The sequence below is a fragment of the Furipterus horrens genome, unplaced genomic scaffold (genome assembly GCF_987537825.1).
Source record: "Furipterus horrens unplaced genomic scaffold, mFurHor1.1.pri manual_scaffold_10, whole genome shotgun sequence".
In the NCBI taxonomy this organism is placed as follows: Eukaryota; Metazoa; Chordata; class Mammalia; order Chiroptera; family Furipteridae; genus Furipterus; species Furipterus horrens.
This window is the reverse complement of record NW_028327180.1, coordinates 3,205,495-3,228,871: the sequence shown is the minus strand read 5'-3', so window position 1 is coordinate 3,228,871 and position 23,377 is coordinate 3,205,495. Positions and strand designations below refer to the sequence as shown.

Genomic DNA, 23,377 nt, shown 5'->3' with positions numbered 1-23,377 from the left:
CAAGTGTAATATATCCAAATCTCCCTTTAAAAATACAACAAAATAGGCATCAGATCCAGGAGCACTTGGCAACATGTGTCTCCAAGATGCTTTGCTGATAATGAAACTTCGCCCTCACCCTCAGATTTTACAATAACTCCCTGGTCTTTTCTTCTCTCTGTAGAGCAGTATTCCTGTTGCTTGTACATCACTTAACCCAAAAATTCATAGTATGACCCCTGGGACCCTGCAGGCACTGAAATTCTCATACAACCGTCCAAAATATTCTTTCCCCGTGAAAAGCAAAGCCACCTCCTTAAAGATCCCATCATGAGCCCATGCCATCTGCTCCCACAGCACTTGCAAAAGAACGGGCCCCCTCTCTGGACTTTCCCTGGTGCATTCCACATGCTGTCCATCAGACTGAACAGCCAACCTACTCGTGTTAGGTTAAAAAGTTAACATAAACTGTACACGTGCCAGATAACTAACATTTTTCAGAAACTTCATGTTATGGGAGTATTAATGGAAAGTCAAAAATCCTAACTAATTAAAAAGGGAGAAAAAGTGTAAGACCTCTTGATGCCGTTTTAGTCTAGAGTACAATATAGTAGTTACTCTCTTTAAATAGCTAAAAAGAAAACTGGAAACATATAATGAAAATAAAATGACTATTATCCCATTTCTAATAAAACTGGGTCGGTCAAATTTTCCATGGAACATTGAGTAGTAATTCCATTTGGAAATCCCAACTAATAAAGAATGAAAAATAAAAATCTTATTTGATATGCTATCTTGTGAAAACACATTGGCAAACTCAATGTCATGTCTGCAGTTCTAGGCCAGTTGTATGATCTGAGAGTAAGAGCTGGGCGACTTACTGACTCTGCAGATTTTATTTTGTTGCCAAGGAGCTGATGAGTGTTTAATAAAAATAATACAGATACAATAAAGTTTTTAAAAGTATACAAAAGGGGATACAAGGAAATCCGATAGTTTCTCCCAGTCCCGATGTCAGCACCGTCAACAATTTCTTCATCAATGCTCTTCTCATCAATCTAGGCATGTTTTTAATTTATTGATTTGAGAGTGGCAGAGAGAGAGAACGATTTGTTGTTCCACTTTTTTATGTGTTCATTGGTTGACTCTTGTATGTGTACCCACATATGGCTGACCTCAAACTACCACGTGACATCACTGGCCACAGGATTGGGAAGAAGTGCTCAGTAGGGGACTTTTATATACTTTCACCAATCAGATGCAATTGGTATAAATTGGTGTAAATACCTCAAGAACATAGATAACAGTATAGTATGTTTATTGTGATCAGTTCTGAGTACTTATCACCATTGTTTGTAGCCATTTATTGTAAGTTTATAATGTGACTTTTAATAATGACTGTGTTTAACAGCTGACCTGAAAAATTTCAAAACTTTACTAACTGGCTCTAGAGGGCTGACAGGAGCTGGCTTCCGTGTCCCTCCATCAGAGCTGCCTGGGAGTCCCTGCACATCTGCTGCCTTCTCGTATCTTCCTTCTTCGAGTGGGCGGCCTTCTGTGATAAAATGTGATGTGTCAGATACTGTGTTTACACTCCGACCCATATGAGCCTGACTTCAGTGAGCTCCCTGCAGCCACTCCAAACTCGTGACTGTCACCGCAGGGACGGAGATTTGCTTGGGCCTCTCAGGAGGGGGCACCCGACGGGTAAAGCTCTAAACTTCCTGCCAGAGGCCAGCAGGACGTACGCCCGCGGACGGGGACTATCTCAGTCTGGCCTAACTCCATCTCTTTGGCACTTGTACTCGGCAGTTCTGCCAGGTCAGAACCAGAACTGAGCTCGCCCAGCTTCACGGAAGACGGCCTTTCTCACTGTTTGTCGCTGGTGTAGTTGTTTCTTATTTCAAGGTATACGTGGGTATGCAAGTACATTTCCTCGGCCACGTTTAGTCCAAAAATCTGCCTTGGATCTCACATATAAACACTGTTCACTTGAGAGCCAAGTTCGCCTCCATGAGCAATACCCTCGAGATGCATAATCTGAAAGAGGAACCATAAAAAGATGAAGTAGGGTAGGACCCGAACGAACGTCCCTCACAAGAGAAAGTGCTGACTATATGGAGAATGATTACAACAGTAAAAAAAAAAAATCCCTGTGTCAGGACATCTGCCCGTCACACACAAATGTTTAAAGAACCAGGCCCTTTTGGGACCCTCAGCTGAGATGCATCACACCCGTTGGTGAAGGATAAGAGAGGGGGAACTGTCTGCACGCGTTTCCCATATAAATGGAAGAGACCATTTGTAAGGAGGGAAAACAAGGACACCTACTCACTATCAAGCCATTCCGAAGCAGTGAATTCTGTGGCATTCCTGCTGTGTGTGTGTGGAACGTTCACAATTTTGTTTTAAAAAAGCCCACATCATTCCCACAAAGTCTTCTGTTTGCTGAGAGGAAACGCGCCATTGGGCAGGAGAGCACCCAAGGAAAAACAGAGCTTTGTGATTAACAACCTCAGCATTCCCTTAAAAAAAAAAAAAGCGCACAGATTTGTTTCAGAACACTTGGAGATCTGTCCTAATATTTAACACGGAAATGCTTGAACAAACGCCAATTTGGGCATATAGTTGTTCTTCAAAATGTGCATCCAAATAAGAGAGAAGAGGATGAGATGACCCAGAGTAAGACACAGAGAGAGACCGCGGCTGGGGAGGCTGGGAAAGGCCACGGGAGCCTGACTGCACTACTTATCAGGCCAAAAGCCGGCAATCTTCCCATCGGAAGGCGTAGGAGGGAGCCCTGGGGAGTCTTATCTTCCAAGGGAGAGAGACGGTCCCTGGGGGAACGGAGACTCCATCACGTTCTCACCGAAGAGTTTCCAGAAAAATAAATAATGTCTTTCCACAAATAATTTGCTCTCAGATGGCAGCGCCCGGACATGGGAAACAGAAGGGACAGCTGAGGGCTGAGGAGTTTCTGCAAAGGGACAGTGGAGACTGTGAGCCTTTGTAGCTGAGAAGGAAAGGGGGGTGCTCGGGCAGACTCGGGAACATGCCTCCTCGGGATTCATCCCTGCATCTGTCTCTGGAGGCTTCAGACACAAGCGGGCACTCCTGCACAAAGGACACCCTGGTGCTGACCGTGACAAGCGGCGGCGTGGCCAGCTCTGTCCTCGGGACGCACACCTCAGTGGGGGGAGGGTAGACAGGGGCAGCCCCGCACGGGACCCTGCCAGCTCTCCAGTCCTGAAATCTGGAGGCTTAGGGAAAATAAAAGCGAAGGAGAATGTGAGAAGAAAGTAGCCTAACATATAAAATGCAAGACAAAAGCAGACTGGATTATGCCCGCCAGCCATCTGCACAGCTGAGGGCTCCCTCTGGCCAAAAAAAAAAAAAAAAAAAAAAAAAAAAAAGGCCTCACTGTTCCTGAATCAATTGCTTCCTATTCACAGGCTCGCTCTATAGGGCTAGATTCAAAATGGCTCTGGGGAAATTCTTGCCAACCCTGCGGTCGGATTTCAGGCTCTATTTTTCCCTTTCTCCGTAAGACCCGAGGATGGGAGCGTGTATCAGGGCTCCAACCTCGCCAGCGTTCCCTGGAATGAGTCAAAGGGACCTGGCATTAAATCACAGGGGTTTGAGTTGCTAATAAATACAGCCAGCCCCGTCCACTGTTGATTAATTCTGACTGGAATCTAAACACCAAACAACAAACACTCTTCTGAACCGCTCTGGTACCCATTAGTTTGATGTGTTTATTAGACAGGGCCGTGCTCTTTCAAGTTTATTAATAACAGATTAAAAATCTGCAAACAAATCTAGGATGCTTTTCATGATTTGAAAGCTCAGGTCCCATTTACTAATGTTTTTTGGGGTTTGACAGTAAGTCCACACAAAGCTAAAACATTCCATCATGTCAAGTTAAGATCTTGGTCCAAAGTAGTTCTTGTCAATGCTCAGCTCCCATTATGCAAACAAAAAATCAAAATTTCTACTTAATCTTATAATTTTAGAATTATTGTCTTTTTAAAATCCATTCTTGAACAGTGACTTAAGCCATATTATAGGATAAAGTGTGAAAATCTTTACAAGTAAAAATAATACGATATATTACCCACCTTTGAAGATTATAAAGGTTAATGAGATAGGTTTATGGTGTTGGGTTATATATATCAGACAGTAGAGTTCCTGTAGGTTCATTCTGAATTGGGCCAATGAACACATGGTCATAAATAGGCTGCACATTATTTATTAGCAGTGCTTGAAAGTAAAAAATAATTATGAGCAAATGTACAGTGTACAAAAATAATTAATGGTCCCTCCATATCAAGGATTCGAGAAATCAAAAACCAAAGGTACAAATTTTCAAACTTTTTGAATGTGTTAACTCTATTAAACGCCTGTGTGAACCTTGACAATTTCTGGGGTGTATACTTTTAACAGAGCAGTCCCAGCCTGTCTCAGAGAAACCCCGTCACTGCTATTTCAAGGTCACAGATACAGAGACACGGAAGCCATATATAAAACCCCAGGAAAAGTACCAGAAAGAATACTTACCTTACTTCAAGCTGTCTAAAGACTATAAATAGGTTTTACTGTCTTAAAGACCGTATGTTTAGATCCTGTTAATAGTTTTTGCAAACCATGTAATTTTAAGTAATTCTGAAATAACGTGTCAAGGGGGATACCTTTCAAGTTTTGGCTAAACAGAAAACGTCTCATCAAATGCAGATCCTTGGGAAGGCCATTGTGTCCCCGTAAGGACATGTAAGGCAACATCCTGACTTAAAAAGCCTTGGCTAAGGGCATCCGCCATTGCCGTCACAAAATATTCCTACCCAGATCAGCCGCTGCCACGCCTAGGTTTTCTCCAGTGTCCCAAATCCCAGAGCTCAGCTCAGCAACTCCCGAATTAAATCATGCCCTCCTTTAATCCTAAGTCATGTCCTCTTCATTTTTACAGCATGTAAACTACTAAGCTTTTATTCTCTGCTTTATTTTTTTTAATGAACGCATAGAAGCCACGATGGTGAGGATCACAAGACAAGTAGAACAGGCTATAAAATTAATCAGTCTCGTCAGCACCAAGGGTACTGCTACGACGGTGGAGTTGGTGGTGAGTACGGTCATGTGGGCCAAGAGTAATGCTTGATTTTATGACATCTATAAATACATCCTTTTCACCAAAAGGAAGCATTTTACACATTTCAAAGACCATATGGTTTGAAAAATACAGCATTGTGCCTGAAATGGTAAAGGTCCAGGCACCTCATTCAAAAAAAAAAGAAATCATGGTTATGTTGCACCTAGTATATGCCCCCACGAATAACTGATTGGTTGATAATCAAGGGGGCAGAGAGAGGAAGAGGAGAGAAAGCAGGTAGAAAGGAGGCAGGAGGAGGTGCTGCGGAAGCCTGTCTGTCGCAATATAAGTCAAATACTTCCAGTCCATGCTGGTTAATCAAGAAAACTGAAAGAATGAAAGTATCAATGACACTGATGACCAATAATTAATGACTAAATATTCTATTTTTATCAATTAGAAAGTTAGCACTCTATGAAACTAAAGCCGGCATTGCCAGTTTTTTGAGGACTAGATTGATATAAGTAGGGCCTTGTTATCTTTTGAGATAGATGTAGAATATGGGGAACTTTATGGGAAATTCATCTCGTTTTCTGTGATCCTATTTGAAACAAAAGTCCTCTATCATGCAATAATTACATGAACCAGGACATCTCAAAACGGTGTGTACGGCTTCTTCCTAAAATTGCACCGGGAGCAGGATTATTACCAAGTTCTGTTCTCTTGATGGAAACTGAATCTTCCTCTGGCTCCAGTCACTGTTTCTTGAATACCTACCATCTGTGGAGAGCGTGCTCCCAGCCTCAGTTATTAACCGCCCCCGTCTGTGTATGTCTGTGTCAGTGTGTGTGTCTCTGTTTATGTGCCTCTGGGTGTCTGTCTGTGTGTGTCTCCATGTGTGTCTGTGTGTGCCTGTATCTGTGTGTGTGTCTCTCTGTGTGAGTGTGTGTGATGGGGCTTTGGAAGGAAGAGTTGAAGGTTCCTGACTCTCAGAGTGGAGTAAGAAACAATCCCCAAACTGGGAATACTAAGAAGCAGCCTTATAAACGTGACATCTGAAGATATGCAAATATGAAAAACCAGCTAACTTGGCTGAAAATGATGGCCTCTGAGAATAAAAAAAAATAGGGGGAGATTTTAGGGCACTGATGGTTTTGTGCACCAAAATTTGTAGAAAATGGACTCTTTAAACATATAATTTTGTTTAAAAAAATAACTAAAACTTAAGAAGGTTCAGCCACTACTCTATTTGGGTTTATAATATGGGACACTCAAATCCTACAGGATTTAAATACTCTGATTTTTCTCCTATTTTAAAGGCTAAAACCAATCTAAGGCCACCCCAGTGCCAAGACACCAGGATCACCGGGAACAGGGAACACAGTGAGCAGCGTAGCTACGTCTCTCCTGGCCCGAGGACCGGCTCCAGGCACGCTGCCATGTGGCACACGGTGGCACGTCACTGGGTCCTCGTGTCAGACACTGCCGTGGCATGAGCGATGTGGATGAGCTTTCCTTTCACGGTGATGACCCAGAACCCGCCAATGGAGGGCACTTGGGGCCCACTTGGGAACCCTTGTCTTTTCCTCACAGTTTATACGTCTGTTGGAAGAAACTCCCCTTCCACCACGAGGTTTCTCCCCCTGTGTCTTGTCCTGGCAGTAACTCTGTCACCTCCTCCCTCATCCGGGGAGGACACGAGGGACGTGCTGTGAGGAGCTTGGGGTGGGCAGGGTGACGCTTCTTCTGGCTTCTCCTTGACACAAGTGATTTCACATGTTTCACATTTAAGGAGGCTAGACCCGATCATCATTCACTCTTTTTAAAACTCTGCCACGTTCTGGTGCCAGGGCCCGCAATGACCATAAAACAGGTCGATGTCAAGCCGCCTTGCACTGGAAAGTGACATTTTGCATTTTTATTGGCACTTTGAAGGGAACGTAGTCTTCTCCAGTTATTACACTTTTAACACTGAAATACTGAGAAATAGTCTTTCCATATGTATTATAAGAAAAATATTTAAAAGTTAAGATTTATTCCCTACTCTCGTGATTTTTATTAGCATTTAAGCAAGCTCAGTGCCCATCAGACCCAGGTCTAGTTATTTTTATTGATGTCATATAGACAATCCATAATCAAAACCACCAGCGAAACTGCTCTGTCTCCTCTGCTTCTGCCAGAAAATTGGCAGAAAATTCTCATTTAAAACTTGCAAGAAAAACCCAGAGGAAGCCTGCAGGAACCCTTGATGCTATATTTCCCAGCAACAGAATATAGGCCTGCTTTTAAAAACTCAATTAAATTTTACTTCACCAGACGTGTGAAAACCGGGTGGCACCTGAGAATCCCACCTTCACTCCGGTTATAAAAATAACACCGCGATAGTTTGCAACAAATCGTTTATACCCCTTCTTTCCACCCTAGCAAAATGCTGTGTAGGAGGCAGTGCCCGTGAAATATTGATTTTCCCTCCAAGCATGGAAGGAAGAAGCTCGGCTAGAGCATAAATCTCCTTCTGCGCTGTGTACTTCAGCAGGAAAACAGTATTCTGCCACTCAGCGCGGCGCCGTTACTGCCTTCGTGTTCCAGAGTTACCTGGGTGTATTCTGTTCCTACAAGGGACACATAAGCAAACTCAAGCCGCGTTCGGAAAGAACCCTTTGCAAATCAGGGAACTCTCAACATTCTAGAACTGTTCATCCCTTCAGAATGATAATGACCTCAGAATCCCCTCGGGGGGATGACTGAGACCCCGCTAGGAGGGAAGATGACGAAGAGGACCCAGAGACACAGAGAAGTGTGGCTGGAACCCTTACGTACGACAAGGTCCCGGAGGACTGGGACGTTCTTACAGAATGCTACTCTTGCTAACTGTTAAATTGCAGCACAGTATTTTGCAGACAAGCCCTGGCTGGTTTGGCTCAGTGGATTGAGCGTCGGCCTGCGAGCTAAGTGTCGCTGGTTCGATCTTCCAGTCAGGGCACATCAGAGAAGGAAAACTCTGACTCCAAAAAACCTCCGCTGCCTTGCGGCATACCTCTTCAGGAGAAAGGCTAAGGGAGTAAACCCCGACAGAAAATCCGGAGCCGGAGTCCCTAAGGCGGTTTGACGTTGTAGTCAACACCGGCAACTCCTGCGGCGCACCTGAAGCCAAGCTGTATTGACTCCGTCTTTCCCTTGGACCCTTCAGCTGCGAAGAGAGGGGGGGTCTGCTGCATGGGCAACAGCAGACCCTCCATATCACCCTGCCCAGGCTCTGTAGCTTCAGCTTCACTGGAGAGGACACTTCAGCATCATCGTAAGGTGTCGATTCAACACGGGAGGAGACAGATACCGTGTCACTCCCGAGTCGTACTGCACAGCCATTCTCGGCGGTGCAGATAGACTCTTAAGAAGCTACACCATCGTCTCTCGAGACGGACGGCTGCTGACATCGACATTTTGCAGACACGGCTGTAAACAGGATGAGTTGACAGGAACCCAAGCCGATGATAAGGGCAGCAATAATCAGAGAAGAAATCAGCGTGCAGTTAACCACAGAGCGTCTTATAAGCAACGGCTGAGCGCTGCTTCTGGGAGACAGAGCTTTGGGTATGAATCCCCCTGTCTTCTTTCTTGTTGTAGGTCAATAAAATCGTCTTGTAACAACGGTGTCTCCCTGAGGGACACCCCGAGTGGTGAACCCCCTGAGCTCAATCACAGAGCAATGAGAGAAGCTGCCAATACTCCAGACTGCTTCTGTTGCTTGTGACCCAGCGGTTCCACTTCTGGGAACTTATTCCAAGAAACCCAAACCACTAATGCAAAAGAATAAACGCACCCCTATGCTCACCGCAGCCTTCCGTACAATCCCCAAGATGCGGAAGCAACCCAAGGGCCCATCAACAGATGGGTGGATAAAAATTATGGCACGTTCACACAATGGAACGTTACTCGGCCATAAAAGAGGCATGAAATCTTACCCTTTGTGGCAATATGGATGGATCTAGACTAGAGGGTATTGTGTGAAATAAGTCCCTCAGAGAAAGACAAGTCCCGTGTGATTTTGTCAGTGTAGGTAGCTAGACATTAATACAGGTAGGGGTCAGATGTTACGAGGGACGGTGAACTAGGGGGCTGAATCAGACCCGAGCCTGCCCACTAGGACGCTGCAGGCTCCCCAGGGCCCTGCAGTAGGACCGACGTCCTGTAGTGGGCAGGAGGGATCGTTTCAGGTCGTCGGCCAGGATTACGGAGGGAAGATGGCAGCAGGAGAAATCCCTCTGCTGGGCGCATGGGGAAGGGCCTTCCACTCTGAGGCACGGGCCGTAGGGGTTCCATCGAGGCCTGTCAGTCAAGCCTGGGAAAAGGGTCAGGTTGGATAAGGGACATAGGACCCCGGAAGACGTAGAAAAAAAGGAGTGGTTGGGGGAGGGACCAGTGGCAGCCTGGGAAGGACTGGGGAGCCTGAGATAATATGAGCAATTCAGGCTTAGCAAAGCTCTCTCTCTCCCTCCGCAGCACACGCTGCCCTTATTCGTTCTTGAGTTCTGTCCCCAGAGCAGCCACGCAGGCCTGGCAGCGGCCACATGGGCTGCAAGCGCAGGCCTGGGCGCAGCGGAGCAGAGACTAAGCCAGCCGGAGGGGGACAAAGGCTGAACTGGACCGGGTTTGAACATGGGCTGCACTGATGGCAGAGTTTCTGGACACTGGTCCTGTCCCCGGGCCTGACGAAGAAGACAAGGCTGGACGTCTTCCACCACGGACGAAGCTGGACCCAGGACAGGCCTCGGGTTTTGCTTCTACAACAAACCTTGTCACTAAACGTCATCCCCCCCGTGCGGGTGTGGGTCCCTGGAAATGCTTTCTCATGACACCACAAGAACCCCATTGCCACTGGCAACAAATTCACTTATATGTGGAATCTAAAGAGCAAAATAAAAAAACGAACAAAATTGACAGAGAATCACAGACACAGAGAGGAGACCAGTGGGGGCCAGAGCCCCAGAGGGGACTGCGGAGCCGGGAGACAGAGGTGAAGGGGTTCAGAAATAGATGGGCCTCAGCCGGAGCACTGTCCTGTCCTCCAAGAGACTGTGGGCGTGTACTTGAGGCAACTAATCCATGTCTCTCTCTCCCTCTCTCCCTCTTCCCCTCTCCCCCTCCCTCCCTCCCTGCGTCCCTCCCTCCCTCTCCCCCTCTCCCCCCCCCCTCCCTCCCTGCGTCCCTCTAAAGAAATCAATAAATGTATCCTCAGGCGAGGATAAAAGGAAGCACGAACTGGTAGTCACCGAACAGTCACGGGGATGTAAAGTACAGCAGAGGAAATGGGGTCGACAGCATTGTAATAACAAGGCCCGTTGCCAGGTGGGCACAGGAAGTGTCGAGGGAACCACCCGGGCGGTCTAACCACCACGCTGTGTACCCGACACCAGCACAAAATAATACTGAAAGGAAACTGCCGTTTTCTTAAATGTACAATAAAAAGAATTCTCCAAATTCAATACTGAAAAGGAGAAGAGCAAGGAAGGGAAAAGAGGGTTTCATGGGACATCTCCAGCCGCGCAGCCAGAGTGGGCCGGAGGCGCGACGTGCCCGCAAGGCGTTGAGATGTGCTCCTGGGAGCTGGACGTGCGGGGGCCAACGAGGGCCTGCCCACGCGGTCCCACGTGCTCGCCCTCCCTAACCTCAAGGACCCCTGAGAATCCTACTTCTTTCAAAAAACTTTTTAATAGGAAGGAGCAGAATCTTCTTGTTGGCTTCTTAAATGTCACCACAAACTGCCACTAAACATTAGCCTACTCTAGAGATTTTAACATCTTATTTATTGCACATCTATTTCACAAAGTCAGACCCTTTAGACCAACAGCAAATCAGAGAAAATGTCCGTGGTTCTGAATTACTGGTGATTAAATCAATAAGCCGCTACCCCTCGGGCCTATTCCAGGGCAACTTTCCGGGACAGTCCAGCGCCTGAAAAGAACGCCGCCCTCCCGGCTAAGCCAGCTCCGCTGTTCCCGGGATGCAGGGGCCACCAGGGGCCACCAGCTTTGGCCCCACCGCCGCCCACGCTCTGTCCCCGCTGCCCCCGTGGTCCTTGGCCCTGGCGTGCGCTCTGCTCAGACACATTTCCCACTTCCTTTACCTGCGTGAGAAGGTAGGCCTGCCTGCGCTTGTCCTCGAGGGTCCTCGACAGTCTAACCTGAGCTTAGCCAGCTTCCCAAACTCCCCCCTGGGAGCCCTGCTTCTGTCCCGCTGACCCGCCCCGGCCCAGGGCCAGTCCCGCTGAATGACCGCCAGCCTCCGCCCTCCTGGGACCGTATTTCGGTGGGAGGCTTCTACCCCAGGCCCTCCGTCTGACCGTGACTGAGAGAGTACAGCTGAAGTGTTTATTATAGTATCTGGCCAGAGTGGGTACTTGACACATTTTCCTTTTTCTCTTTTCTTTGAAAATGTCCTCAGTAGGCAGTTATTAATGAACTATGAATGAATATCTAGTTTCTATTTTGTCCTGTGTGGGTCTGGCATGATTACTTTTTGTCTGCTTGTCCTTCCTCCGATGTCATCTTTTAGAAAAATTGTAGTTCAAGTTTCCTAGAAGTAGAAAGTCTGTTTACTGACATTACGAAGTCAACACCTTGAACTTCTAGTCACCCCATAAATACTTCTGAATGATAATGATAGCTCATTTTCCTTACATGTGAGTATATACAATGCATGCAATTATTGAAATCATGAATTTATGATCTCTTACGGGGTTAACAGACATGTAAGTCAAAGGATTACATTGATGCTGTCCTTGTAAATATGACTCCGAAGAAAATGTACTTTTCACTTATTTTTTAAAAACCAATGCCCTCTCCCAATAGCTTTCCTGTTTCATCTTATTTCATGGCATTATGAAAATTATGTCTGGGTTCAAAAGATACCCTAAAGTTTTTAAAGTTCATATTTTTAAAATCCAACATTAAATACTAGTTAGTGGTAGGCAAAATAGCTACCTCTCCTCCAGTTGAGGCAAATCTTATTTTCTACACAATAAAACATACTTCTTATATCTTAAGGAACTTATATAAAATCTCCTTCTAGATTTCCAGCAAGTTCCATTTTTCTGCAAACACATTTAACAGTGTGGTCTTATCTCCGTTTCAGTGGCTACATCATAATGACATAAACATTCCTAACCCACATTTATTATAGAGTCGCACCATTTTTCACACTAAAAATAACTGCTGGTAAAGTTGTGCAAATTTCAGCAACTGCTTCCAAAACTTTTGGTCAACATTTTTCAACTTCTCTGTTTCCTGACCATAAAGTTTTGCACCAAAGCTGTTTGGGAAGAAACTGAAACCATGTGAAGCAGAGAAGATGGGAACGAGGGTAATGCAAACTGACTGATGCGAAACCCACAGATCTCTCCTAAGTTTAACCAAAAAAATATACACGCTCTACTCCGGCCCCTCCCCCCGCCCACTACCGACACACACGTCCCTTCCAGTATCTTCTTCTGGTTTCCATGAATGTCTGAAAATCCTTATCTCCTCCCCTCTTGAGAAAATAAGAAAACACTAACCACCTGCTCTAGTAATCACCAGTTCCAAAGTATAATGTTCTTTGCAGACAGCATTCAGTTATTAGTGATTAATTCTACAAACTCCTACTGAGGAGATTATTTTTTCTTGAACATTAGCAAACCTAGCCTGTAACTACACATCACCACACACCAGTTAATCTAAAATAAAATAAAATAAAATAATTAAACATTTATTAATCAGCTATTTTGTCCATGGAGGACCATACGAACGGTTCTGGTCTCCACAGAAAGTTTTGTTTTTCTTTTACCTTCGTTCCGTTTCTTTTCACTGCATTGACCTGGAACTGGGTGTCACGAAAACATAAATTAAAACAATTAAAAGTAAGTATCCTCTTCAGGTCACACAAGTAACGGATGGACTTCAGAGAGGAAGTCTGAAGGCTGCTCTACACACAGCGCTGTATGAAAAAAAGGACTGGGGGCCAAGCATCTCATCCCCAAGGACTGCGGCAGGAGAGTCAGTGCACACGGAACCATGACACATCTCCGCCCCGTTTTTGTCGTCTGTGCCACCTGCGTCCTGCCACGTCACCGCGGTGGCCCATCACATCAGCCCTACAGGCAAAAGTGATCTAACGGGTTCTAGCAACTCTAAGTTGAGCTCAAAAGCAGGGCCAAGACCAGGTTGCAAAATATAAGGAGTGGGTGGGGGGTTACCAAACATGGAGCAATTAAGATAGTTGAAGGCAATATTTTTAAATATGACCGAATGGCCTCATGGGCTAGCTGCCTGTTTTTTAATAACATTTGACTGGAACCAGGGCCAGAGTCAGGGTGCGGCACGCGAGGCACAGTTCGAGACTCGGGTCTGATCCTGTCTCCATTTAAAGTTTTGATAGTGTTCATCGTGGGCTTCTGTTTTGCATTAATCTTGTTTTATTTTTAATTTATTTTTTTTAATCCTCACCCAAGAATATTTTTATTGATTTTAGACAGAGAGGAATGAAAGAAGGAGAAACATCAGTGCAGAGAGAAAAACCGATTGGTTGCTTCCTGTACGTGTCCTGACCGGGGAATCGAACCTGCAAGCTTCTGACGTACGGGATGACACTCCAACCAACTGAGCAACCCAGCCAGGGCTAATCCTGTTTGTTTGGTTTTTTAAAATATATTGTATTAAAATAGCAAAACCACACAGGGAGAAACTATTTTAAATAACTCTGAAACACAACAGTATGTCCTCAGTGAGGTAGAGCCTAGGGATTTAAAAATATGCAAAACAAAACCAAAAATCCTGTGCATTTTTTCAATAATAATTGCACTGTTATCCTGAAGTTATTGTGTATGTATTGTGGCATACAGGAAAAAGGTAGTTGTACAGATGTCATCGAAAAGAAACTAGATTTCAGCATGAAAAAAAAAAGCCTTAAAATTGGAGGCACCCTTGTATTTTTTTTAATCTGTATTTTTTTACTCTGTTTTTGTAAAAGCAAGAAGCTATGGCCAACCCAACAGCAATGATCACCCCTGGAGACCAAGACCGTGTGTTCTTGAAATACCGCAGGCCCACGAAACAGCACCACAGCTCCCTGGAAAGGCAGCTAATTTCAGACATGACGCAGGAAATGTACAAGATGATTCTGGAACACCTTAGCACACACCAGAAAGCCCGGACACGATCAGAGACTCACAGGGTCACCAAGAGCAGGCAGGAGAAACTGTGAATAAACACCCTTCTGGCCAAGGATGGACCAAGCTGAGCATCTACAAGAATAACTGCAATAAACCGGATCACAAAATATGACTGCCTAACAACAGCACGAATAACAAAAGCCTTCATGCTTCACCTCTGGAGAATGCTCAGGGACTAACAAGAAGGAAGCAACTTTTCTGCCTTTCCTGTATGCACTGAGCCTCATGGTAGCAACAGAGTTGAAAAAAAAGAAGTTTCTCCTTATGGAAATACTCCAATTAATAAACAAATCAAAAATAATAGGATAACAGCATTATCACCTTGCAGCCTTTAATGAATGAGTCAGAGCTATCCTATTCCACATGCCAAACTCTAGGCGCACGTGGCTATTTGAATTCGACGCAATTAAACTTTTGAAAATTAAAAATGTAGTTTCGCAATCACACTAGCCACTCTTCAAGAGCCCCGTGTGGCCAGTGGCGACCATATTAGGACACAGAGCAGAGAACAGTCAGTGCAGAGACAGAACATTTCCATCAGCACAGAAATTACTGTTAGAAAGTGCTGCCCTAGACCGTTTACCCTAGACAGTGAACTTCAGCCGCAGCCAGACTTTCAGTAATAGAAGTAAACAACAGCATCTTGCAAAAAGAAAAGAAATCAAACCTGAAGGACACCGAGCCTCTAGATCCACGGGGGTCCTGCCAGCATATTCCTGCGTGTGGAGTACTCTTCGGCACAAACGATGCAGCTCTGTTAACAAAAATATTAGCAAAAACCAAACTTAATGGAGGAGGAAACAAATCTCATAAATGTCACGAGATTTAGGAAACATACCAAACAATTACCATTATAGTCCTTCTTAAAAGCCTGCTTTAAACAAACTGTAAAATAAATCATTACAAATGTTGAAATAATGGTGAAAATTTGAACACTGACTATTTGCTGACATTAAGGAACTATTGCTAATTTGAGTTAGGCATAATAACGGTCTGGGGGGGTGTTACGCATCCTCCCCTTTTAGGCACGTACTGAAATATCTGCAGGTGACCTGACCCCGTGCTTGGACTTCGCTTTAGTGGGAGCCAGATATGGGAACTTGGGGAAGCAGTAAGAGAAATGAGATCAGTTATGACTTCTTGGTGGGATCTGGATGATGGCCACATGGGAACTCACTGTATTTTTCCACTTCTGTGTGTGTTTGAAATATTCTATAGTAAGAAGCTCAGTAAAGCTTCTCATTGTATCAGCGAGCTATAATTCACTGTCACATAAATCTGTTCATTGCAGATGAGCAACAATATGCAACCATTCCTCATCTGTGATGGAACAATTTATCCTCCAAGTCTCGGTAAAGCTCATTGCAAACAAATCTCCATCATAGGGTGCTTAAGCTTTGAATTAAGAATAAACAAATTTCCCCCAAATAACGAATGAAAATATTCACCTTAATTAGAACATTTCTCAATCAAAAGGAGGGGAAAAAAAGTCAGACGTCACTCTTAGTATGACTGACACCAGTAGGGGGCGATAGATGCTGGATTTCCTCTGGGAAATACTTTTTCAAGAAGTGATCCCTGTATAATCTGAAGTCTGGATATTTGGGGGGATGGGGGGAGGCCACCCTCTTACTGTGCTTTTGGTAAAAGTTATGTCTTCATCCTCAATTCGTTAGCCTTTCATCCTCAAGAAAGGGATTGTTCACCCTGCATTAGCACAATCCACTTTTCAAACTAAATATAAATTCAAATGACAGAAACTACCCTGTCCATCCTTCTGTGCCTTAATGGGCTTTCCTAGACGTCAGGCAGGTGTTTAAAGACAAGTGAACTCTTTGACTCTCCCATGTGTAACTCTACTCTAACATTTGGGTTCAACTGGCACTTGTAAATAAGGTCATTCATCTATACAGTTATTATTGAATGCACGCTATGTGCAGGGTCCTGTGGTCGGTGCTAGAGTTCTCGCAAAGGCTATGGATCAGTTCCAACCCTTAGGTAGCTTCCCGTTTAGTAGGTGAGCATAGCACACAGTGGGACAAGAGAGGGATGTGCAGGACAGCTTGGGAGCCCATGGAAGGGCAGCCAACCATCCTGGAGAAAGACTGCTTCCTTCCATTTATTCATTAATTTGTTTAGTTAGTCGATATATTTTTATCTACTCAACAAATGCATATTGAGCATCTTTTATGAACAAGATAGAGTGCCCTCTTGATTCAATCCACCCTAAATTCTTCTGGTTCAGGACAGACCGTCTTTGACAGAGTGGCATCTATAGCAATGAACACCTCTGGACAAGTTTTCTTCATTTTGTGAAACTGGTAATTTCCATATAAATTCTTTCTCCCACTAGAAAACCCCAGTGGTATTTCAATACCACTTTCGGGTATTCTGTATTAATTTCTAAAAATATTTTATGTTATATCCTTATATGTAACTAAAAAGATGCTGGTTACACATTCTCCTTCTCCAATGATTACACAATTTCTTCTAGCCTCTAACCAAGTCCTTTCCAATCGTCTTGTGGTCGAGACCATAACTCCACAGGAAAGACTTCTCTGTGAAGGTTCTGCCCCTTCTCCAAGCCTGAGCTAATTTACCCTGTCAGCTCATGGTCAGTACGGGGAAATTTTCTCTTCCAGAAATCACACCCCTTGGGGAGCAGCCACTTACCACTCTCTGCTATTCCCAAGTAATCCCCCCTCCCTCATCCCAGCCTCGCTCCAACACTGGCAGATATCTAAATGTGCACATAACCTATTTCATGGGGACATCTGAGTTACAAAATAGTCCTTCCTCGGCCACGGTCTTGGGTATTCAAGAAGTTTCACAAGGGGCTCTCTTGTACGACGTGTTTTTAACGTCCCCCAGAGGCTCCTCTCTGTAGACCTCCAGCCTAGTCTCCCCTCCTTCCTTCCCAAGGTCCTCGCTGACGTTTCACTCTGAGGTGCCAGAGGGAGTGAGCAGCACCTGGACGCACGCAGTCCCAGGCCCCCCGCTTCCCACAGGGTCAAAGTAGTGTCTGAGCAGCTCCGCACGGCCCCCCGCGGCCAGCTTCGCCCCGAGCGGTCCTTCCAGGGGTCTCTGATTAACCTATGACTTGCTTCTAGGCATCGAAGTCCACAGGCAGGCGGGCTCCCTTTCTCCCCAGGGCTTTCTGAATTCGGCCCCCCCCTGCTCCTTCTCCTGTGCTCTGCGTGTGGCCTGCCCCTGCCCTTGTTCCGCCAGCCCTTCCACCATGAACAGCCTACATCCAGTTCCCTCGAGCGTCCTCCTCTCTGGGCTTCACTAACAAGCCCACGTATCTTCTTACGGTTCCGTCCTCGGAGAGGAGCGCTTGGACCTGCCGGCCTAGTCCGCAGTCACCCCGCTGACAGACCCCCCCTCGCTGAGGTTCCCACGCACGCCTTCCCTGTGCAGCTCCCAGCAGCCACCAGACGACGTTTCCTGAGAGGGGTGGTTTTCTCTGCACAGACTGGGCCTCTGAACTTCTCCTTCTCCTTCACGCTGGCTGTCCCTCTACGAGGAAGCAGCGCGCATAGCCCTTTCGAGTGCACGACTGTGTTTGCTCCACTGTCGAGGCCTCTGAGGACACAAACTACGTCCAGATGTGCGAGGTTCCGAGTCTGTCATTCCGTGCGACTTGGCTGGGCAGAGGCTCCAGCATCAGCCTCTTCCAAGCCCTGTGCTTACACCATTTCCTGTCATAGGTGACTCTCCTCGCCCTGGTTCTTGGGGGCCACTGTCCTCACTGGTTTCCTATTTCTTTCTTTAAAGATTTTGTTTGTTTATTTTTAGAGAGAAGGGAAGGGACGAAGAAAGAGAGGGAGAGAAGCATCCATGTGTGGCTGCCTCTCGTGCGTCCCAGCTGCGGACCTGGCCCTCAGCCCAGGCCCGTGCCCTCACTGGGAATCACACCGGAGACCCTTCGGTTCACTCAATCCACCGAGCCACACCAGCCGGGGCACTCACTGGTTTTCCCTAGTTTCTTTTTCCCCCTTTTTACTGAACATATTGGGTTGACACTGGTCAATAAAATTCTACAGCGCTCAGGTGCGCAATGGACGACGCATCGTCCATGCGCGTATCGTATGTGCACCACCCCAGGTCAGGTGGGGGCTTCTCTTCTCACTTCCTGCTGCAGGCTGAGCAACGAACTCCCAGGCAACCTGGTCCTTCTTCTGCCTCAACCTCGAGGTCACCTGCTCAACGTTTCGGTCACAATCGTCCTGCTCAGGTCACATGCCCACAGCAGCTTAGGAGTAGCCCCTGTTATTGGTTCCCTCCTAGTTCCTTCTGGCCTCCTATGCTCTTCTTTTCAGTGAAGACTTGTGTGAACTCCCAGGATATTCACCACGCGCTTCCTATCAGTTCACACTGCTCTCTCTCTCTCTCTCTCTCTCTCTCTCTCTCTCTCTCTCTCTCTCTCGTTTGCTCGCTCTCGCTCTCTCATTTTTATTTTTCTAAAAGCTCCAGCCTTATTTGCAGCTCTGCTGACAACATCCCTAAGCTCCCGGATGAAAACCCCCGGGGTAAAACCTGACACACTCCTGAGCTTTCAACCAACCCCGCTCCCGAACTGCGACCAGGATCTGACTGTTCCACAATTGTTTTGACCTTAATTACTGTTGTTCTTAAAATACTCTGTTTTCCATGTTAACACATCGAGTTCAGACATCACAGCATTCTGAAGGGAAGTATATTCTGATGTAACTTTCCTGAGAATCCCTTTGCTGCACCTGCGTTATTACAATCTGAGTACCTGACGCAAAGGCAGCGCAGGCACGCATATCGATCAGGAATAAAGAAAGCACAGCCCTGGGACCCAGGAGCGGGTGACCCGCAGGGCCTAGTCTGCTCTCTGACCTGTGGCACATGAGAACCACCGCGGAAGAAGCTCCGCCACCCCCCACCCCCCGGACAGGCGTCTGAGACCACCGTGGGGCTTCAGACGTGCTGGCTGAAGTGCCCCGTGAGGCGGTGCCATCAGCGGCCATGGCGAAGGCGCGGCGCCTGGGGGGTTTCCCCCTGTGGACTAACGTGGTAAGACTGGCCTTCGTGACTCTGCGTGGCCCTCTGCGCCGCCTGGCTTCAGGAGGGCGCCCGGCCTGCGTCTCCCCATCCCTGCACAGGCCCCCCCCGATGTTCTACAGGAGGCGGGTTTTGTAGACGATCATGTGAGCAAACAACCTAAATCTCTACCAAAGGCAAAGAAAGGGGGCGGGGGGCCGGGGGGCTCATCGCACTCAGTGTTTACACAGGGGGTCATGCCAGTTTCCTCCTGGGAGGTTAGAGGACTTTTCTGCACACAGACTGGCCCTTCACTTGCCCATCATCTGCTAGTCTTAGGCGGAGAAGGGCTACACCAAGATTGAAGAGTTTGGGGCAAAAGGGGTTTCCAGAGAAAAAGGGAGCATAGTTACCAAAGACCCAACCTGCTGGTGCCGCGTGGACTGGAGGCCCACTTCCCGTCCGTGGGAGGTCGGACACCCTTCGTCCTTGACTTTCTCTACAGTCAAGTTTCCCAGCCGTTTCTTCACATCAGGGACCCCGCTTGAGAGAACAGAAAGGAGTTATTTTATGTTTGCGTCAGACCCAGCCTTTCATTATTCTTTTTCGCTCCCATTTTTTAAAAAATTCTTCTCCCTTTCCTTCCATGTTGCATATGCGGTAAGCACAAGAGGGAGAGCTTCCTCCTTTTCTAAGAAACAGCCAGTGTCGTGGTTTAGCTCAGTGGATTGAGCGTCGGCCTGCGAGCTAAGTGTCGCTGGTTCGATCTTCCAGTCAGGGTACATCAGAGAAGGAAAACTCTGACTCCAAAAAACCTCCGCTGCCTTGCGGCATACCTCTTCAGGGGAAAGGCTAAGGGAGTAAACCCCGACAGAAAATCCGGAGCCGGAGTCCCTAAGGCGGTTCGACGTTGTAGTCAACACCGGCAACTCCTGCGGCGCACCTGAACCCAAGCTGTATTGACTCCGTCTTTCCCTTGGATCCTTCAGCTGCGAAGAGAGGGGGGGTCTGCTGCATGGGCAACAGCAGACCCTCCATATTACCCTGCCCAGGCTCTGTAGCTTCAGCGTCATCGCAAGATGTCGATTCAACACGGGAGGAGACAGATACTACCATGTCACTCCCGAGTCGGACTGCACAGCCATTCTCGGTGGTGCAGATAGACTCTTAAGAAGCTACACCATCGTCTCTCGAGACGGACGGCTGCCGTCGACGACGATGTGTATCACGTGACCTTGTTCTGTTCCTGGCGTGGCTGCGGGACCGCTGGGGCTTCTGGCATCCCTCATGGTTTCTAGGTAACCAACGTTCCCCACAAGCGGGGCGAGTCACTCCTTACGCTACCTGAGTAAGTATGGGGTAGAAAGGCCCAGAGTAACAAATCCGGTTTATCCTGGCCTCATCTAACTACCCGGGTGATCTGCGAGAAGCCCCTCACGCGTGAAGCTCGGCTTACCCCGCCATAAAATGCAGATCCAGACCCGAAACACGGGTGATGAGGATTTCAACAATGTCCGCTAAGCACCTACCATAGGTCCTATCTCGTGGTTGGGGACGATATTATCTTTATTCGTTACAATTCTTGCATGTCGGCAAGAGTCTTTGAGCCTCATGGTGGCATCACTACACGCCGCCGGGCTTAGGGCTGAGAGAGCTGTCCAGGGAGCACATCAACGGCTCAGAGAGGACACTTCTAATCCGCGGCCTGCCGTGCACCCCGGAGCCCTCCGCAAGCACGAGGAGCCCGTCTCGTGAGAGACGCCAGAGACACGGAACCGCGGTTCGGAACCGCCCTGCCTTGTCTCTAACACGGAACTGTTCATTAGGCTGAGCGTTCTGTTCTGGTGCTTTCTGTTATCGCTTGCCCCTGTTCCAGGAAAAGGAAGGAAGGAAGCCTCTTCCTTTGAATGCTGAAGCTTTGACCTGCACCTAATTTTGACTAGAACATTAGGAGGAAACGTCGGGGAGCTCCTCAGCCTCCATTTGGGGCACCCCAGTTGGCTGGGCCCCTGGCCACCCTCATGCACAGATCATGGACCTAAGGCTCAGAGAGAAGAAACCTCCCCAGCAGCAGACCTGCCCGGATACAAAAGAAAGTAACACCCTACGTGCCACCCGCACACGTCTTTCCAACTAAAAGTCCCATGGAAAGTGGGGCGAACTGAACCTCCATTCTGCTACTGCACAGCATAGTTCCAGATACGGCCTTTGGTTTCATTTTAATAGCAAGTCCTATTCTTCCTGGGCCACACGGCGTTTCAGTGAAAGCCTTCAACGAGTCTTGTCTGAGATAAAATCCATGCTTCTGTTCGTTTCTAGCTGTTGGGGTTTCTGTTTCCTCAAAGCCTCTTCTAGGGCCAAAATCCTCCAGAGAGATGACTCACGGTTCACTTCCTGTGTACGGCAGAGCCTGGGAGATCTTCAGGGGGGCCCTCCTTTCTGTTTCAAGAGAAACTCATTTGGATGGAGGCCTGTGTCTTCCAAAGTGGGTCACCCGCCGGTAACGACCAGAGCGGTAATGCCCAGGCAAGAAGCGCCTACGGGCCGGGCTGCACAGTGTCTATGCAGTAGTGGGTTAATCCTCCAAACACCCTGTACGATCCGTTTTCATGTCCACATGTCGGAGAGACGCTTCAGGAGATGAACCTGCAGCAGGACAGAGTTTGGTAAAATCTGGACCCAGTAAAAGCTTGTGTTCTGTGCTATATGTCATACAACCTAGAACAAAACAGTGAAATGTGTAAATAAATTATGCTGCCTGACAGTTACAGAGCCTAAGAATCTGAGAGATACAACGTCTTCCCACCGTGACTCAGGGACAGAGCCTGGGGCTTGGATATCCGCCACCGCAGACCTTCAGAGCCTTGTTTTGATCGACCCTCACGATGTCTAACTTCAATTCAGATTAACTGTCAACATTTAAAACGGTGCAGAATTCACTTAAAAATCAGGGCTGGGAACGTGTACTGATAACCAACAGGCCTGGCTCTACATTCCCACGTGGTAACTCCAGGGGACGCTGAGCAGCAGGTGGGCCTTGGACAGGACACTTGTCCCCCAGACACCACGGCCTGCCTTTTGCTGACATAGCTTGAGAGCCTCGGCCTCCTTTATTCCACGGCATCCAATCTAGAGAGATTAGATGGATAAAATGTTCTCAACTTACAAACACAGAGTGTGTCAAAAACTGTAAGAAAGGACGTAACTTGCGCCTTTTCCTCGACGGTTTCCTCTCGGGAATGAGCCAGAGATCATGAGGGTTTGGAGAGCATCCACGGGCCTTCGGGTAAAATAGGTTTGCCTTTGGTTACTGCCGGAATAAACCGGTAAGCAGACAGCTGTTTCGTGCCGGCTGAAACTCTAGTCTTGGGTGGGACGGCAGAGGTTTACGACTTCAGATGAGAAACAGGCAGGAACAGATGACATTCTCAGGTCAGGTCTCCTTCTTTATTGTCATGGAAGCGAGAAGGCTTTGTGAGGGCAGCGTCCCATGCGGACTTTCTGCTGGGCAGCAGGAGCTGCTCGGGATTGCGCAAACACTTTTACGGGAAGATCGTAGCTATAGAAAACCCCTGAAGTCAAACCAGAGCTGGAAAAGAAGAAAGACCACTCGCTTGTCTTTAAACTCAGCAGTGGAACCCCTGGGACCTGGTTTTCTATAACAAGACTGGAAACATTATTAACATTAATAAATAAACATCTGGATTGACTTGCAGTCTAAATTTAAGTGTCCTAAATATGTTGCCTCTATTATAACTATATTGCATTTTCCTAAAAGCACCAGCATGTCTTCTGCCCTTAGCTCTGACTTCATTCCCTTTGACTCCTTTAACGCGGGTCTTGTTTCCCATGAAAATAACCCGGTTCTGTCAGCGTTGAAGCACCAAGTGTCCACAAACAGACATGGACTTCATCTTGATTTCATCCTTCACATTTGGTTAATGTGGGTCCTTTTAATTGAAACCATATGATCATGCCATTTGCTTCTCTTTCTTCCATGGAATACTTCGCTCTCTGTATAATTCCAAGACTGCCAAAATTCACCAACAAAATTTGTGTTGAGCTAAAATAAAACCGGAGGCCATTCCAAAGTGCTCTGC

At 47.0% G+C, this 23,377-nt stretch overlaps 1 long non-coding RNA gene across 2 annotated transcripts in view; it reads right to left on the bottom strand.

Annotated features, from left to right (window-relative positions):
- The window catches only part of LOC149999192 (uncharacterized), a 100,872-nt gene extending 81,057 nt beyond the window's left edge, over positions 1-19,815 (bottom strand). For both annotated transcript variants that reach the window (XR_016513386.1, XR_016513385.1), the window contains exons 1-2: positions 19,703-19,815; positions 14,935-15,021 (exon numbers count right to left, since the gene is read on the bottom strand). This is a non-coding gene — a long non-coding RNA (uncharacterized LOC149999192). The remainder of the gene's footprint in view (positions 1-14,934; positions 15,022-19,702) is intronic.
- Between the last annotated feature and the right edge of the window lie 3,562 nt (positions 19,816-23,377).